General features: G+C 35.8%; 1 protein-coding gene across 1 annotated transcript in view; it reads right to left on the reverse strand.

Moving 5' to 3' along the window:
• The window catches only part of LOC101899622 (supervillin), a 668,298-nt gene extending 652,956 nt beyond the window's left edge, over positions 1-15,342 (reverse strand). The window contains exon 1 of the mRNA XM_059131927.1: positions 13,987-15,342. The gene's annotated coding sequence lies outside the window, so the exon portion shown is untranslated. The remainder of the gene's footprint in view (positions 1-13,986) is intronic.
• Between the last annotated feature and the right edge of the window lie 4,196 nt (positions 15,343-19,538).

The following is a 19,538-nucleotide window of genomic DNA, read 5'->3' on the forward strand; positions in this document are numbered from 1 at the left end:
TTGATATGATTATAATTCTTATAAAATATGAAATAAGAGTTCCATTGTCTTCTAATTTCACACATCCACAAGATCTGATGTGAATATGCGATATATCGATCCACTCGTTCTGGTACCTCCCTCCCAACTGGTCGAAATTTCGAATAGCCATGAAGCTCGTAAAACGCAACATGAGCAGCAGATTACTTTATCAATATATCTACGAAGACAATTTCTGTTGTGAGGATGTTAAATATCAGTCCACTGCTTCTAGTACCTTCCCTTCAAAGGGTCAAAATTTTCAATAAATGCGATAAAAATAAAATGCGATTCAATTCACTTAAAATTTCACACAACCTAATATTTCTACTAAAATAATATAAAAGGAAATATATGGGACCACTCCTTCTGGTACCTTCCCCACAACGGGTCAAAATTCTAAATTTTGAATGTCTCATACACGCGAAACAAGTCTTTTTAAAACCGGTTTATCTAAATATTTCTTACAATCTGATGTGAATATGGAATTTAAGGGCCCACTTCTTCTGAACCTTCCTTGCAAGAGGTCAACATTTTGAATAACTATCACCCTTATAATATGCGAATCAAGTCAGCGATTTTCATCAAACTTCGTGTATCTCAATATTTCTGTTAACCATAGATCTAATATATTTTTCGGTCCACTCATTCTTTTTAACCTTTTGACTTATAATTATTCCCATAGCAGTGTAAATAAGTATTCGATGTAATATGTTTATTACTATTAAATTAAGTGGAATACTTCGGTCCACTGTATTCGAAAATTTTACAAAACCTACCACAAATCTCACATAAAGTACAGAAAGTAGTCGATATAGGTCAAGTCCGGAACCTTGTAATATTTACATTAGTATCATCGACATCGGTAACTTTGAAGCCCAAAATGTTGATATAAAGCAGTAAGTTCGGCCGGGGCGAACTATGAACACCCTCCACCATTTGGAACGAATTTGGAAATTTTCAAAAAACAAAAAAAAATCCGTTAAAAATTCTGTTAAAATCTCAAAAATACCAAATATAGCATCGAAGACATGGACCTGCATAGGAAAGTTTTGTCATAGGCCATTACAATATTCAAATACGAAACTTGAAAAAAAAAACGGTGAATAATGTAGCTAAAATCGTCAAAATAGCGAATATAGGTAGGTACAGTTATATCGGGCCTATACGAAGACCTGGACCTGCATAGACCATTTTCTGGCTGCAGTACCTATTAGGAAATTCAAATACGAAATTTCAAACCATTTCGGTGAATATTGTACCTAAAATCGTTAAAATACCGAATATAGGGAGGTACTGATATGGTGATATGGGGCCTATATGAAAACCTGGACCTGCATAGACAATTTTCTGGCATAGACTGTAGTTCCCATTATGAACTCTATATACAAAATTTGAAACAACTCAAAATACCGAATATTGGGAGGTACCGTTATATGGAGGCTATAAGAAGATGTGTGCCTGCGTACGCAATTTTTGTCATAGGCTGCAATATCCATTACGAATTCTAAATAAGAAATTTGAACAACTCCGATGAATAATGTCAAAATATCGAATCTTGGGGGGTACCGTTGTATGTGGGCTATACGATATCGCGGACCGATATAGACATTTTCCTTCCAGGTGGTAAAGTGCTTAGAAAGAACTTGTAGTATGGATTTTTAGACAATTCTATTGGAAAATGTAACCAAAATCATCAAAATACCGAATATAGGGAGGTACTGTTACATGGGGGATATACGATATCGTAGACCGATATAGCCGATATAGGTTTTGACCCTAGCGTGATTACAACAGACGGACAGGGCTAAAACGTCTTAAAATTTTAGCCTGATCAAGAATATACATATATATACTTTGTTATGTCTAAAATAATTATTTCGATGAGTTACAAACGGAATGACGAACTTAATATGCCCTCCATACTATATAAAAACAGACATTAGCTAAGAATATACATCTGTCGGCAAAACCGATAATTTTAACTTGTTCAAGACCTTTGTTGATTTCTAACAACCCTAAATGCCAATACGGTTGCGATAACAATAACCCACACCATTTTATTATTTTCGATCGACGCTGTACTTCGAACTCACAACTTTCGATTTTAAAGTCGGTCACATCAACCCTATTCAACCTCCTTCATTATTTTGTTTTGAATTTTTGTAGAATATAAACCATTTTTTCAACCCATTGGTAATACAAAATGTAGTTTATTTGCATTACCTTGTAATGAATTATTCGGCTCATGTAGCTTTCAAAATTTCACCGAGTTAATATTTTTTTCTAATTCAAAAATATATACCTACACACATTTGTTAGATATATAGCCGATTCGAAAGCTAATATTTTATGCTCTCCAAATAGACATTTGGAAATTCTTCAACGTAAACACAACGAAACGTGATTTATTTGGAGCAGCATCTCTACGGTTTGCGTACATCTTTTATACGTACATATCTATATAGGCATGACCTTCGTGCAAAATTTTCTCATTCACAATAATATGCGAATAAACATAATTTTCTATTCCATGGTCATAATATTTATCTGCTGTTCTGTTCGGCTCTGCTCCGTTCCGACATTAGTTTAAATGTATGATTAAAGTGATGCCACTTGTATGTTGGCGAGCAGAGCAAACGGAAATCTACGAAATGAAAATAAACTCTGACGACATTGTCTCTGTTCAAAAATTCTATAAATATTCTAAAAAGACCACAACCGGCCGAATACAAAGCGAACAATAACGCCACTGCAAGGCTTGTGTTTGAAGCAAATAATGCTGGCATTAGAAATGGACCGGCCATCCATTCGTCCGTCCATCCATCCATTCATCTGAATGTCTGTCCGCTGACCATTCGTATGCCTGTTAATATGTTTTTGTTTGTTGTTGTTGTGCGGCAACATGCAAAAAGATCTTCTCTTATTCTATTGACTTAAACACGCTTTTGAATTCTCATGGCTAGTGAAATTTGCAATGAGTTAATCAAGCCACTGGAAAAAAAGAATCATTAAGATGTATTTTCGTAGAATTCTGATGCGGAATTCTAATGAGCATAGACATATATGAGTAGCTAGGAGATCATAACGTATATTCGATTTCGAGGATATGTTTGTAACATAATGAAACAATGCTCAAAGCATGACATTGAAAAACCTATCCTCCAATGAGCGATTTGGACTAAATGCTACACATTCTCTCAGGAGTTTTGGTAACCTGAAATCGTTGATTCTTTGCTCAATTTATGCAAGATGTGATAGATCGGAATTTCTACTCGCAGAGAGAGGAAGGCATAGGCCGCTATTATCCAGCTAAATTTGATACAAATATTACGTTTTGTTAAATTTTAACGAAGGTTCTCAAGTCAAAAATGGAGTCTATGAGACGAGGTCGACATTTTTGGATTCTATCTATCTTTACACTCAATCCAATTGTTATAAGACTTACAATTATGCAAGATATTAATCCTTTGTGGGGAAGGTACCGAAAGGAGGGAAGCAATATATCCTATATATGTGTGGTTGGGAAAAATATTGATTTATATTAAGTTTTAAGAAAATCGACATGTCATAAGCCTCATAAGTATTCAAAATATTGAACACTTGAGGATGGTCCGCTATATACCATCTTCAAAGCAGACCTTGAATTCGTATTCATATTTTCATAAATGTGACCCGTTGTGGCGGAGGTACTATTAGAAATTGTCTGTTCTATCTAATCTTTATGCCAGACCTAGAGTTAGTATTCGAGTAAATATAGGATAGGAATTTGGATTGGAGATACATAGCGTGTTTTGTGCATCAAATACATGAAACCGGACGAAAATGTATGTGGGAGCTATATCCAAATCTGAACCGATTTCAATATAATTTTGCAAATTTTTTTTTGTACCGAATTCCCTTACACATTCCGAATTTCATTGAAATCGGAGGTACATAGCGAGTTTGGTGCATCAAATACATGAAGTTGACCGAAAATATATATATGGAAGCTATATCCATATCTGAACCGATTTCAATATAATTTGGAAAATTTGTTTTCTGAGACCTCAATGCCAATCCCGTCACTCATACCAAATTTCATCGGAATCGAACATACATATCGTGTTTGGTGCATCAAATAAACGAAATCGGTCGAAAATATATATGGGAGCTATATCCAAATCAGAACCGATTTCAATATAATTTGGCAAATTTGTTTTCTGAGACCTCAATGCCAATCCCGTCACTCATACCAAATTTCATCGGAATCGAACATACATATCGTGTTTGGTGCATCAAATAAACGAAATCGGTCGAAAATATATATGGGATCAATAAATATATAGGTGCATTCAAAAACTGAATTTTCTGGAAGTACCTCCGATTCTGATGCTATATCTCCAGTTCCAAGCGGAATTTTAAAAATTTATATAGCCTACAGGATGAGATGACAAAACTGCAACCAACTTCAGACTACTGTCATTTCTAAGCCACTCGTCCGACAGCTGTTGAAATTATTCCAGTTCCAGCTCATTATATTGTTTACAAGCGTACAAAAGCATTTTGGTGCGAATTTTCCAGAAAAAAAGTTATTCGTGATGGAATTAAAGCGTTAGAGAGTGATTTCTTTATATTTGGCTGAAAAACCACAAGTGGCTATCGTTAGAGCACTCCAGCACTCCTTTGTGTCTCGTACCATCGCCCGTTACCGTGATACTGCTAGCGTAGCCCGACCAGGGCATCAGAATAAATGCCGAATATTATCGGGAAAATATTCTGGAGGGTGTATTTAAGCCTTGAGCACACAAACAGTTTGGCCGCAGACCATGGACATTCCAACAGGACTCAGGACCATTGCACTCAAAATTTCGGGATACCAATCCGTTGGACTATTGTGTCTGGAGTATTTTTAGGTTGATACTAAAAAATCCCAAAGTGTCGATCATCTCAAGCAAGCGCTTCGCCAGAATGGGTCAAAGTACCGCAGAGCAACATTCGGGCAGCATGTGACGGTTTCATTGGCCATTTAAAGGCCATAACTCGTGCCAAAGGTGACCAATTCGAACAAATCTAAACTCTTCCTAAAATTTGATGATATTTCCGACATTTATTGTTTTGATTCATTTTTCATAAAAAAAATTAAAAATTATGGCGTTTGACTTTATTGCAGTTTTTTATCTTCCCCTGATATGGTTGTTATAGCTATATCTGATGTGAATTCGATCAAATTTGTAATACTCAATTTGGTCGTATGTGCCGAATTCCATCCTATTTAGGCTACTATTATAAATATGTTGCACAATAAAAAGCAAATCGGACGAAGATATGTATTGGAGGTATATCTAAATATTAATGATTATCTTTTCAATAGGGTTCATCCCGGGCCAAACACATGATTTGCGCAAAAAAAATCATCTCGGTCGGACAATAAATGTGACTTGTACTTTGTTTACAAAAATACATGGACCGACGATGATTCTATGTAAATCATCAAACGGAACTATGGGTCTATCTCAGAGACATAATATCTGTAGGGTATAAGAAGACCTGACACGAATTGTCGGAACGAATCTAAAATTTTAAGGTTGACTTTTCGTCGAAGAAGCGGGCAACTGATAACGGAAAAAATTACGACTTCATTCTCCATCGTTCTCCGTTAATTATAAAGTTTCTACCAACTTAAGATTTAGATTGAATATGGGATATATGGATCAGCTCTCTCCTTTTGTTACTCCTCCGACAAAGGCCAATATTTCAAAATATAAAAAATTCTTAAATATTTTTTTCTTAAATTTTCAAAATAAATAGTTCTGATAAAAGTGATCTACGTTCCAAATTTTCTGAAAACTTCGTACATCTTACTATTTGTGTGCTCATACCATATCCTGTGTGAGAATGGATTAAAATGATTCAATCCATCCGTTAGAACGGATTGTTTCAAAAATCACAAAATGACATATAAATTGAGCTGAGTCGACGATTTAGTTCAACCTTGGCAAACTTAAGTCTAAACATACCTGTGGGTCACATATGGCTCGTATACATACATATATTAATTGGCATACGAAAAATACGGATAAGAAACATATTAGACGGCAAAAATGGTATAAGATTTTTAACGATCGATCAATGTGACATAGAACTTTGGGGATACACTTGGTGAGAGAAAATATTAAAAGGTACATAATAGTTTGGACAACTTGTTGAGTGATTGATATTTTGAATGAGGATTAACCTTGGGGTAAAAATGTGAGGCCCTGCATGATTTTCGGAAAATAGTACTTTAAGAATGTAGGTGAAACAATATGCACAATCAATTCAATACATTATTACTGTAGTACTTTTCGGTACCAAAATTTAATGGTCGAAAATAACAATTTTTCATGATTTCCTTTTAGCTTTTCTTTATTACACCTTCACCTTTATTTAGTACCTATCTTCACCTCACACTGTAGCGCCACTTAATTCGCTGCAGCCACAATCCAATAAAAAGATGTGCCAACAATGTGCCAAAAACTAAATACAAGCCACAAATTGTATATCAAGAAAAATAAAAAAACACAACAACTACAAGAGACTTGATAAACATAAACAAATGAAGAAAAAGGTAAATAAATTGGCCACCATAATGTGGGTCAATTTGCCATGTGTTGTGCATCATTAAAGACAGAATCACGCTTCTGAACAGCTTCATTCACAAATAATAACACACAAACACAGGCACATACACACAAACGTGTAAACATATGCCCATGGAATGAAAATGTACAACTTTATAGATCACACATGAACCAAAGAACAAAGTAGTAGACGAATAAATTCGCATTAAAACGTATTAAAACGTGTAATATTTGAAGACTTCTGTCCTATTAGTTTAATAAAATAACTATAGACAACAATGTATATTGTTATGGAAACCCTATGCACAACCATTACAACCTATCCCACAAACTAATCAATTGAATTTTCCTATTCTGCCATATGGCTACAGAGGGTATATATCATTTGATACGGCCAAAACGTGATTCATCGAAATAACGGTTTTACACCCTAGGTCTCTTTGGACCAAATCCGTTTCAGGACATTTGGAGTCAATCTTGCTATGTACGCCCCTCCATCCATCTCTCTGTCTGCTGGCACGATTATTCTCGAAGGGAGTATTCGATTTGGTCCAAACTTGGTACATCGTAATATTATCAAACTTAGATCGAGTTCGGAGATGGCTAATATCGGTCCAGTCGTTCTGGTACCTCCCCCACAAAAGGTCAAAATTTTCAAAAAAAAAATATTTTACTGCACAGAAAGAGTAAGGATAATTCGATTTTGCTCCAACTTGCAAATCCAAATATTTGCATCAGTGCTAGGTCAGTTGCGAAAATGGACAACATTGGTCCACTCCATCTGGTACCTCCCCCATAAAAGGTCAACATTTTGAATATCCATGAAGCTCATAAAACGCGAAATTAACATCTGATTCCATTCAGACTTAGGACATCTCAATATTTCTATCAGCACAAGATCTTTTACAAAGAAGATAGATATCGGACCATGCCTTCTGGTTCCTCCCCCACAGAGGGTCAAAGTTTTGAATAACCAAAACGATCATAAAATTCGAAATAGGCATCCGGTTCTCTTCATATTTCCCACATCCCATTATTTCCGCTAACACAAGATCTGCTGTGAAGATGGGACATGTCGGTCCACTCCATCTGGTACCTCCCCCATAAAAGGTCAACATTTTGAATATCCATGAAGCTCATAAAACGCGAAATTAACATCTGATTCCATTCAGACTTAGGACATCTCAATATTTCTATCAGCACAAGATCTTTTACAAAGAAGATAGATATCGGACCATGCCTTCTGGTTCCTCCCCCACAGAGGGTCAAAGTTTTGAATAACCAAAACGATCATAAAATTCGAAATAGGCATCCGGTTCTCTTCATATTTCCCACATCCCATTATTTCCGCTAACACAAGATCTGCTGTGAAGATGGGACATGTCGGTCCACTCCTTCTGGTAGCTCCCCCACAAAGCGTCAAAATTTTGAATATCCATGAAGCTCATAAAACGCGAAATTAACCCCAGATTCCATTTAGACTTAGCACATCTCAATATTTTTATCAAGATCTGTTATAAAGAAGATAGTTATCGGACCCCACAAAGGGTCAAAGTTTTGAATAAGCAAAACGATTCTACAATCCGAAATAGGCATCCGGTTCTCTTCATATTTCACACATCCAATTATTTCTACTAATACAAGATCTGCTGTGATGATGGGATATCTCGGTCCACTCCCTCTGGTACCTCCCCCACAAAGGGTTAAAATGTTGAAAATTTATGACACTCATAAAACCCGGAATTAACATAAGATTACATTCAGACTTGGCACATTTCAATTTTTTTGTCAACACGAGAGCCATTATAAAGATGGTAGAGATCGGACCATTTCTTCTGGTACCTCCTCACAAACGTTCAAAGTTTTGAATAACGAAAACGATCATAAAATCCGAAATAGGCATCCGATTCTCTTCATATTTCACACATCCTATTTTTAGTACTAACACAAGATCTGCCAATAAGATAGGAAATATTGGTCCACTCCTTATGGTACCTGCCCCACAAAGGATCCAAATTTTTAATTTCCATAAAACGCTCATAAAAAAAAGTTATTCTTGATGGAATTAATGCGTGATAGTGGCTCGTGAGCTGAACATATCGCAATATTCCATTCGGCAAAAGCTAAAGAGTTGCTTCGCTTGGCCGAAAGTGCTGGACTGTCGAATTTTGGGTTTCTCCGATGAGAAAACATTCGTTGTCCACCAGTTTGTAAACAAACAAAACGATCGTGTTTACTTACCAAAGAGGTCAGCTGAAAATTTGCACCTTCGGTTAGCCACCAGAACACAAGCGCCGGCCATGGTGATGGTGTGGGCCGTCATAACAGCCATCAGAAAAAATGCCGAATATTATTGCGAAAATAATAAAAGCTTGGACACGCAAACATTCCAACAGGACTAAGGACCATCGCACTGAGCACGCGCCACCCAAGAATGGTTACAAAATGAGGTTCCTCGCTTCATTTCCAGTGCAAATTGGCCATCAACATGTCCGAACAAATTCGAACAAATCTAAATTTATTCTAAAATTTGATGGTATTTCCGATATTTTTTGCTTTCATTCAATAAAATTTAAAAAAAAGATGTAAAAATTATATCGTTTGACTTTGTTGCAGTTTTTTATCTCACCCTACATATCTGCGAACCACTTTTGGTACACCACCCACAAAGGGTCACAATTTTCAATACTTTTATCAACGAAAAACCTGAGATGAATATGGAATTTATAATTTCGCATACAATTTAATATTAATGTTGGATTTTCATGGAATTTTGCCCATACCAATATTTTTACCTGTAATAGATGAATTATAAAAATTGAATACTTCCGTTTGGTAGATCAAGAGAATTTTAACATTTTCTAAAAATGATCACATATTTCATATAAAGTGAAGGAAATAACCAATATAGTCCAAACTTGACACTTCAGAATATTTGTATCATATTTTTTAGGACTGATACGAAATTGTCAATATTGACCCATTCCTTTGGAATATACCCCATAGAGGGTCAACAATTTGAATAATCATAATACAAGTTAAAATATATTTAAATAATCGAATATTGGCTAAGGGTATACATCTGTCGGCTAAACCGACTGCTACTTATTACCTCTTTTTTCTAAAAGAATCAGATAAACCTATAACAATAATTTATTTGTTAACTTCCTTCCACAACTTAGTTACGTTAGGTTGCGTGTTGGAAATTGTGCGTATCATGCGAAGCAATACATTTTTAAGCTTCTTTTATTGATGACTACAAATTTTCGAAAATTAATTGGGTTAATCGCTTTCTAGTTGTTTGCCAAGGAAGCGTCAAGGAGATTTGTTAGCAAAGGTCATAACTTGGAATTGTTTATTTTTTGTTTTGGTTCTTATCAAACAAATACACCTGTTTGACTTTCGTGAGTAAAAATCGTAAAAATAAAATTTCGAATTGATTTAGTATAGGTATTTAGAGGATAATATGAAGGAATTATAAAGATTTATAAAAATCAATAAAATGAATAAATTGGGAGGGATCGCCCTCATAATTGATTCAGCGAACTCAATTGAGTTTGACACCATCGACATTCACAAAAACAAACTCAGTGACTCAAAATCATTTTGAACATAAAAATGTCTAACCATTTTTTATCGCATGCTACATTTTTTGTTTGTGGTTTTTTTTTCACCCACATTTCTTGGCGCTCATAGTTTGTACAAGCATTGACCCTTAAACGTCAATATTTGACATTTGTATTTAATAGCCACGTTTTTAGTACACAGTCGTGTGTGTTTTTTTCTTTTCTCTCTTCTGGTTGAAGGCATCAATCGGATAGTTAGTATTCCATAAAAATGAGGTAACATTGAAAATATAAGTTTCTTTAGAATACCATGTCTTCGCAGCCGCTAGAGGGAGAGTGAGCAACAGCAGTTCATGAACCCAACAAATGAAAACTTCCAAGTGCGGTTCATTCTGCTAAGTGCTTTTGTTTCCAATAAATAAATTATGAGTTGCTCAGGAAATTAAAAAAAAAACAAATTTCGAATAGAATGTATGCTGTGGATGCAAAGTCGCTTGGTAGATACATTTGTATCTAATGTTGTCTAAAAATACATCGTAAATAAGAAAATTTTCAGAAACGAATATGTGTTTTATTTTTGGGATACTTTTGGGTGGTCTTTGATTTTATCCATACCATATTCCATCTTCAGTATATGATTCCAAGAGTTTTATTTGACCCAGTAGTTTGTAACTTCTCAAAATATTGATCCTGGAATCACCATGTAGTATGACCCGATCCTCGAGAAATTTAGCAAGATGTCAGTTCTGAGGTCAAATTGGAAGCCTTTAAATTAAAGATGTGTTTCCATAATATTTATGTGGTGAAATGGATAAAAAAATTTCCCCTTACAAATTACTACAGTGGAGTGGTCTAGGCAGGATTTTGCCAGAACTTAAAGTGTATAATTTTGTATAATGATGAAATAATATCTAACATTTAAAAGAGGCCATAAGTTTTGTGTGAAAACTGACAAAATTTCCACTCACCCGGAATATCGTTGATGCTAAAAGTAACTTCTAGGTAAGAAAAAAACTTTTACATGAAAATGTTACTTCTTGCCTTTAAGAGCAGTTCAATTTTGACGTTCCAACATTTCAACCATTATTTCACAAAAAAAAAATGTTTCAATATTGTCTACCAATGCGCCAATTGAAGCGGATTCCCCACAAAACAGTCTAAAGGCGTTTAAATCACACTTTTTAGTAACTTTTGACTTTTTCGGGATGCATTGATAGCTTTTGTAATGCTCTGGCCTGGTCCTCACTCCAAAATATAATTCAAACTTTAACTTGTTCAGTTGGTTTCGCTTACAGATGTATACCCTCAACCAATTTTCGATTATCTATACATATTGGGACTTCTGTTATGACTATTCAAATTGCTGACCATTTATGGAGTAGGTTCCGAAGGAATGGACCAATATTGTCCATTTCATATCGGACCTAAATAAATATGTTATAAATATTGCTAGGTGCCAGGTTTGGACCATATTGGAATGTGCATGAGGTGCATACAGACAAAAATATTGGTATAGGCAAAATTACAAAAAAATCGAACATTTATATCCAATTTTATTAGAAATCATAAATTTCGATAAATTCCATATTCATCTCAGGGTTTTGGTTGAGAGAAATATTTAGATATACCAAGTTGTAAAGAATCGCTAACTTGTTTCTCAAGTTATGACAGATAAAAGTATTGAAAATTGCGACCCTTTGTTGGTGGAATACCAGGAGTGTTCCGCAGGTATATATCATCTTCACAACAGATCCTGTGTCAGCAAAAATGTTTGAATGTGTGAAATTAGAAGAGAGTTGGCTGCTTATTTCCCCTTCTTTGGACGTGTTGATCTTGTATTAGTAGAAAAAAATAGGATGTGTGCGATATGAACATAACCGAATGCTTATTTCGGATTTTATAATCGTTTTGGTTATTCAAAACTTTGACCCTTTGTGGGGGAGGGAGGTTATCTGCCAGAGAAAGAAACCTATTAAGAACTCAAAACGTGGCAAAATGTTGGTAAAATTGTCTAAATACCGATTATCGGGTAGAATCGTTATATGGGGTTGGTACTACCGATGTTTCCAGTAATGACCTTCAAACTACTGACAAAAAGAAGATTTTTCAAGGAAAATGTTCTAAAAATACAGGGTGAGATAAAAAACAGCAACATTTTTTTTAATTTTATTGAATGAAAGCAAAAAATGTCGGAAAAAGCATCAAATATCAGAATAGCTTTAAATTTGTTCGAATTGGTCACCTTTGGCACGAATTATGGCCTTCAAACGGCCACTGAAACCGTCACACGCTGCCCGAATGTTGCTCTGCCCATTCCCGGCGAAGCGTGTGCTTGAGGTGATCGACACTTTGGCATTTTTTAGTGTCAACTTTGCTTTCCAAAATACTCCAGACACAATAGTCCAACGGATTGGTATCCGGAGATTTTGGTGGCCAATGTGCGCTGGAAATGAAGCGAGGAACGTCATTTTGTAACCATTCTTGGATGGTGCGTGCTGAGTACGATTGAGTCCTGAGTTGAGTTGGAATGTCCAAGGTCTGCGGCCAAAATGTTTACGTGCCCAAGGCTTTAATACAGCCTCCAGAATATTTTCGCTATAATATTCGACATTTGTTCTGTTGACACGGTCGATTAATACGAGCGGAGAGCGACCATCGGCTGCTATGGCGGCCCACACCTTTACCATGGCGGCGCTTGGGAATGATGGTCAACCGAAGGCTGATCTCTTTGGCAAGTAAACACGATCATATTGTTTGTTTACAAACTGCTGAACAACGAATGTTTTCTCACCGGAGAAAACTAAATTCGGCAGTTCACAACTTTCGGCCAAACGAAGCAACTCTTTATCTCTTTTGAGTCTATATTCTTTCTGTTGCGGTGTAAGTTTTTACACTTTTTGGAATTTCAATGGCTTTACCCCGAGCTAATTTTTCAATATTTGCCGAATGGAATATTGCGAGATGTTCAGCTCATGAGTCATTTTTCGGCCACTGCGACGCGGGTTTCGATCAAGCCGCTTCTTTATTTTTTGAACTATTTCTGCTGATGTTGCTGTTTTCTTCCGTCCACTTCCTTGACGTCGGGCTACGTTACCAGTATCACAGTTACGAGCGACGGTACGAGACACAAAAGATTTATTCACATTTAAATGCTGGAGTGCTCCAACGATAGCCACTTGTGGTTTTCCAGCCAAATATAAAGAAATCACACTATCACGTTTGGATTCCATCACGAGTAATTTTTTTTTTTCTGGAAAATTCTCACTAAAATGCTTTTGTACGCTTGTAAACAATGTAATGAGCTGTCACTGGAATAATTTTAACAGCTGTCTGACGAGTAGCTTAGAAATGGCTGCAGTCTGTAGACCTGCTTAGATATTTTTTTATCATAGAATCTGGTATACATCATCAAATACAAATATAAAATTAAAAACAATTCCGTTGAAAAATGTGGCTTAAATCGTCAAAAAGTCGAATATTCTAAGGAACGAAGGGTTATACTCAAGCGTGAACCAATATTAACAAATTTATGTCAGAGAAGGTGGAACCTATTGCGAACCCTAAATACCAATTGTGAGAACATTGAGAACATTGAGAACAAAATTTAAAATTTATTTTAACGGCGTGGTGGCACCTATATGGCCCGTTTTTAATCCTAAAAAACGATTTAGTTTAGAATTTAGAATTTCCACAGCCGGGAGACAAAAATTAGATAAGGTTTTTTGTCCTTAGAATGTCACTGACAAGTCCTCTACCTTTCAAATATCACACTAAGTTTAGATTAAGTCAATAATACTTACACTTTGGTTTCGTACTGTTTCGCCTACTTGTCTCGCTGACTCGGATGGTCCACCAAAAGTTGGCTCGGATTAGAATGGAAAATTGTCGCTAAAAATCAGGTGAAATTTATTCCAGCGAATTTTCCAGGAAATGAAAACCACCTCCACACAAAAAACCCTTTGTTAGAATGGCCTGTAAAACTATTTGCTGTTGATACCTCTTTTTTAGACTTTTGTTTATTTATGTTTTGTTATTTTTTTTTTTTTTTTGTTTTATTTACTTTCCTCGCGTTTTTAGGCAATGGGTGTTGGTGGTGTGGTAGGTTGAGTGATTTCTATTTGTTAGCTGGTCGTGGCGCAAGGTAATAGTTTGTGGTCACCTTAGAAACCGGGAACGCGTTAGTCAGACGGCGAATAACACTTTGTCGATACACAAAACTAGGTACACGCGACACTGAGTATTTGCGGTAGGTGGCAACGAAAAGTAATGGCATATAGCCAGGTTTAAAGAATTGGATATTGATTTTATTTGCCACGAACTGAAGGTAAAGTGAGGTAGGCGGTAACTGGAGATTGGACAAAAACGCACAAAGTTGGCAATAAACATATGCAATGGACTCCCTACTTTTTTCTGAGGAAGTCAATGGAACACTGCTTCACTTTTACACACAAACATTAAGCCCGGCCAGTGCTGACAATTGACGTTGTGATGTCGCTTTTCTGGCTCAGTTCCACTTTTTTTTTTTTTTTTTTTTGAAGTGACGTTGTTGACGTTGGGATGGACAACTGGTGAAATGTGTTAACAACACACGGGCACAGCACAACGTCAATCCAATTAGGAGCAGTAGTAAATATACAAAACGGTTTTAAATTACCGGCTACTATGCCACAATTTTGCCAACAATGAAAACTATTTCAGCGGGAATCCGAAAAATTACTTTGATTTATTTCGCTCTTCGAAAACGATTTTTAGATTTTTTTCGATACTTCATAAAATTAATTTTTTCGATGCTCTTTTATTTCATTTTATTTTTTTGAAATATTATTGACTTTTTTCGAAACATTTATGGCCACAAGTGATTTGGACATAAGCCCACAAAACGCTTGAGCGTTTTGTTTTCGATTTTATTTTCAATTTTTTTTTAACTTTTTTTTCTTGTTACCGCCAAATTTATATTCGAGCTATTACGTATTTCATATATTTTTGTATGGATTTCAGAAAAAGAAATTCTGAATTTCAGGAGATGGAAAAAACAAAAGAAAACAACGCGACGCGACGTTTATCTTTGCCTTTCGTTTCGTTCTCTTTCTTTTTGGTCGTTTGGAAAATTCACACCGAAAACACGAGGGAAGAAAATATACACGTTCGTTCTAAGAACTCAACAATGCTGAACTGACGGGCTAGCTGTTACCCCAATCGGTATCTTGGGGCTAGCACCGGCAGCAATAGCAGCGTAACACTTTTGCGCAAATCACAGACACCCCCCTTATTGCACACACATACACACACGGACAGACATCCACTGCGGTCGGTATGGGACCCCACAAAAAAGCCAGCCAAAGGAAGCAAAACTATGAGTAAAATTTCAAACAGAAAACAGAGCACAATACAAAATAGTCAAACAGAGCACACGAAATACACGAGGAAAGGCACAACAAACTGAAATATTAATGAACAGAGGCATATCGCGCGACCTGCCGGCTAATGTATGAAAGTGTTCTTCTGTCGAGTATCCATATTCTCTATTGCACGTTGCGGTTTTCGAGTGTGCAACTTATGGCACCTCACATGGTGTATTTGAATTCGTTTCATGTGTGGTGTGGTGGAATATTAGGGTGAAGCTATTCAATAATCTCTTCACTCCCAAACCTATGAACCATGAACTATCATCCAATTTACCCTGATAGGTGATACATAGCAATGCCGAAGGTATCCGTTCTATTAGGGTCTATACGACGACGTGGACCTGCATAGGTAACATTTGTCATAAGCCATTACAATATTCAAATGCAAAACTTGAAAAAATAATCGGTGAATAGTGTAGCTAAAATCATCCAAATACCGAATATAGGAAGGTAATATTATATGGCGACTATACGAAGATGTGGACCTGTAGGCTGTAGTATCCATTACGAACTTAAAATACCAAATTTGAAAAATTCCGGTGAATAATGTCGCTAAAATCATCAAAATACCGAATATCGGGGGGTACCGTTATATAGGGACTGTACGAAAGCGTGGACCTGCACGGACAATTTTCAATCATAGGCTGTAGTACCCATTACGAACTTCAAATACCAAATTAGAAACAATTCCGATGAAAAATGTCACCAAAATCATCAAAATACCAAATATCGAGAGATACCGTTATATGGTGGGCTATACGAAGACGTGGACCTGCACGGACAATTTTCTGTCTAAGGCTATAGTATTAATTACGAACTTCAAACACCAAATTTGAAACAATTCCGGTGAATAATGTCGCTAAAATCATCAAAATACCGAATATCGAGAGGTGCCGTTGTATGGGGGCTATACGAAGGCGTGGACCTGCACAGACAATTTTCTGTCTTAGGCTGTATCATCGATTACGATCTTCAAATACCAAATTTAAAACAATTCCGGTGAAAAATGTCGCCAAAATCATCAAAATACCGAATATCGGGAGGTGCCGTTGTATGGGGGCTATACGAAGGCGTGGACCTGCACGGACAATTTTCTGTCTAAGGCTGTAGTATCCATTACGAACTTCAAATACCAAATTTGAAAAATTCCGGTGAATAATGTCGCTAAAATCATCAAAATACCGAATATCGGGGGTACCGTTATGAAGGGACTATACGAAAGCGTGGACCTGCACGGACAATTTTCTATTATAGGCTGTAGTATCCATTATAAACTTCAAACACCAAATTTGAAACAATTCCGGTTAATAATGTCGCCAAAATCATAAAAATACGAATATCTGGAGGAACCGATATATGGGGGCTATACGAAGGCGTGGACCTGCACGGACAATTTTCTGTTATAGGCTGTAGTATCCATTACGAACTTCAAACACCAAATTTGAAACAATTCCGGTGAATAATGTCGCTAAAATCATCAAAATACCAACTATCGGATTGTTCAACTACTGTACGAAAGCGTGGACCTGCACGGACAATTTTCAATCATAGGCTGTAGTACCCATTACGAACTTCAAATACCAAATTAGAAACAATTCCGATGAAAAATGTCACCAAAATCATCAAAATACCAAATATCGAGAGATACCGTTATATGGTGGGCTATACGAAGACGTGGACCTGCACGGACAATTTTCTGTCTAAGGCTATAGTATTAATTACGAACTTCAAACACCAAATTTGAAACAATTCCGGTGAATAATGTCGCTAAAATCATCAAAATACCGAATATCGAGAGGTGCCGTTGTATGGGGGCTATACGAAGGCGTGGACCTGCACAGACAATTTTCTGTCTTAGGCTGTATCATCGATTACGATCTTCAAATACCAAATTTAAAACAATTCCGGTGAAAAATGTCGCCAAAATCATCAAAATACCGAATATCGGGAGGTGCCGTTGTATGGGGGCTATACGAAGGCGTGGACCTGCACGGACAATTTTCTGTCTAAGGCTGTAGTATCCATTACGAACTTCAAATACCAAATTTGAAAAATTCCGGTGAATAATGTCGCTAAAATCATCAAAATACCGATAATACCATTATATGGGGGCTATACCAAAACGTGGACCTACATGTCCCATTTTCAATATCAAAAGTCCTGCAAACATAATATACATTTGAATACAATTTTATCAACCTTCATCATTTCGTTCGGAAGCTAGAGTGATTTCCACAGAAAGACAGACGGACGGACATCTCTAAATCGACATAGAATTTTATGCTGATCAAGAATATATATACTTTGTTGGGTCTAAAGTGTATATTTGGAGTTGTTACAAACGGAATGACAAACTATGGTGGAGGGTATAAAAATTAAAAGTAATAATAGATATCAAATTGCTTAAAATCAGAAAATACCAACAATTACTTATTTAATATTTATCTTCGCCTAAAAGTATGCTCAGCAATTTATATTTCTTACTCCAATTATCGTTCTGCTCAACTCAATATAACAGAGCAGGATCTTTTTTTTCGATATAATTATCTCATTTAACCGGAATTCATAATTTGTTTGCTTCCAAAACAAACTTTGCATTGATAGATTTGCTTGAAAATGTGTCCAATATTTTATGCTACATTAAAAAATTGTTCAACTACAACAAATCATATTTACTTACCAAATACATGATTTCAAATCCAATTTCTTATTTCTGCCAATCTGCATACATTTATTGGTGATAGACGATGTATTTTACGCTTAAATTATGACGAAAACCGAGGTAAACGCGATTTATTATGGTGGCCTTGACCGAATTCACATCGATGTTGTTGATGAAGCAACAACAAGCAGGATAATAAGGTCATCCACATCAGAGCAAAGATGCCGAATAACACACACGCACACACACACTTACACATAAAGCACGCTTAATTTTTTTTAGAACTTAACGCAATTAATTAGAAACTTATTTTTATAACTTTTTCTAAACCCGCTGCTGCTTTCAAAGGATGCTAATGGACAAAACAAACTTACCTTCTAACTAAATATTAATTCAATAGCAAACACTTGCACCATTGACACTCATATACTTTCCAAGGATCTACAACTTCACACTTTATTATTTGCACGCAAATATTTGTTTCAATCACAACTTATTTCGAATACCCAACACTAAACGAACACTCGAAAGTATTTTTTTCATTAAATTTAATCACAATTCCGCTTTTATTGCGAGTTTAAACTCCACGATTTATTTGAGATTGTTTTAAGGAACACAGACGGCGGCGTTAGCTATTTATTTTTACAATTCCTTTATGCTCCAAATTTGGGGGGCTTTTTTGTTATTGTTTTTTGCGCAAAAGAACATGTGTTACCAAATCAGGGTTGAAATTGCAAAGCGAACGAATTTTACTGGAAAAAGGATGAAAAGCTAAGAGTTGCCATGTTATAACAATTGTTTACTTTTAACGGTCAATTGGAATTTAAAAATATCTGAAACACCCGGTATTATTAAATGGCTTAAAAATAGCTATATATTCTACATCATAGAGAGATACGTTTTATTTTCCTTTTTTGTGCATAGACGCTTAAAAACGTAGGAATTATATTATAAGAAGAACTATATTGGTATTCTTGAGTGTGGTTAAATTAAAATTTTATAATTCCGCCTTCAATATGAGCGTACAGCTGCAAAGAAATTTAGATTTCTTTCCGATCAAATATTTTGTCAATTTCACGCCTTTTAGAAGGTATAAAAGTCAAGGAAAAATATAAACTAAAATAGAAGACTAAAATATTAGCCTCATAAATCATGTAAGGTCTGATTATATAATGGTTGAATTTTGTTTCTAAGTATGATTTTTCGACGTCAAGAACAGTTTGTTATGCTATAATACTGGCAGAAGATGATCCTCACAAATTTGTAATTTATTTCATTACAAGAA

This window comes from Musca domestica, unplaced genomic scaffold, assembly GCF_030504385.1.
Source record: "Musca domestica strain aabys unplaced genomic scaffold, Musca_domestica.polishedcontigs.V.1.1 90, whole genome shotgun sequence".
NCBI classification, from domain to species: domain Eukaryota; kingdom Metazoa; phylum Arthropoda; class Insecta; order Diptera; family Muscidae; genus Musca; species Musca domestica.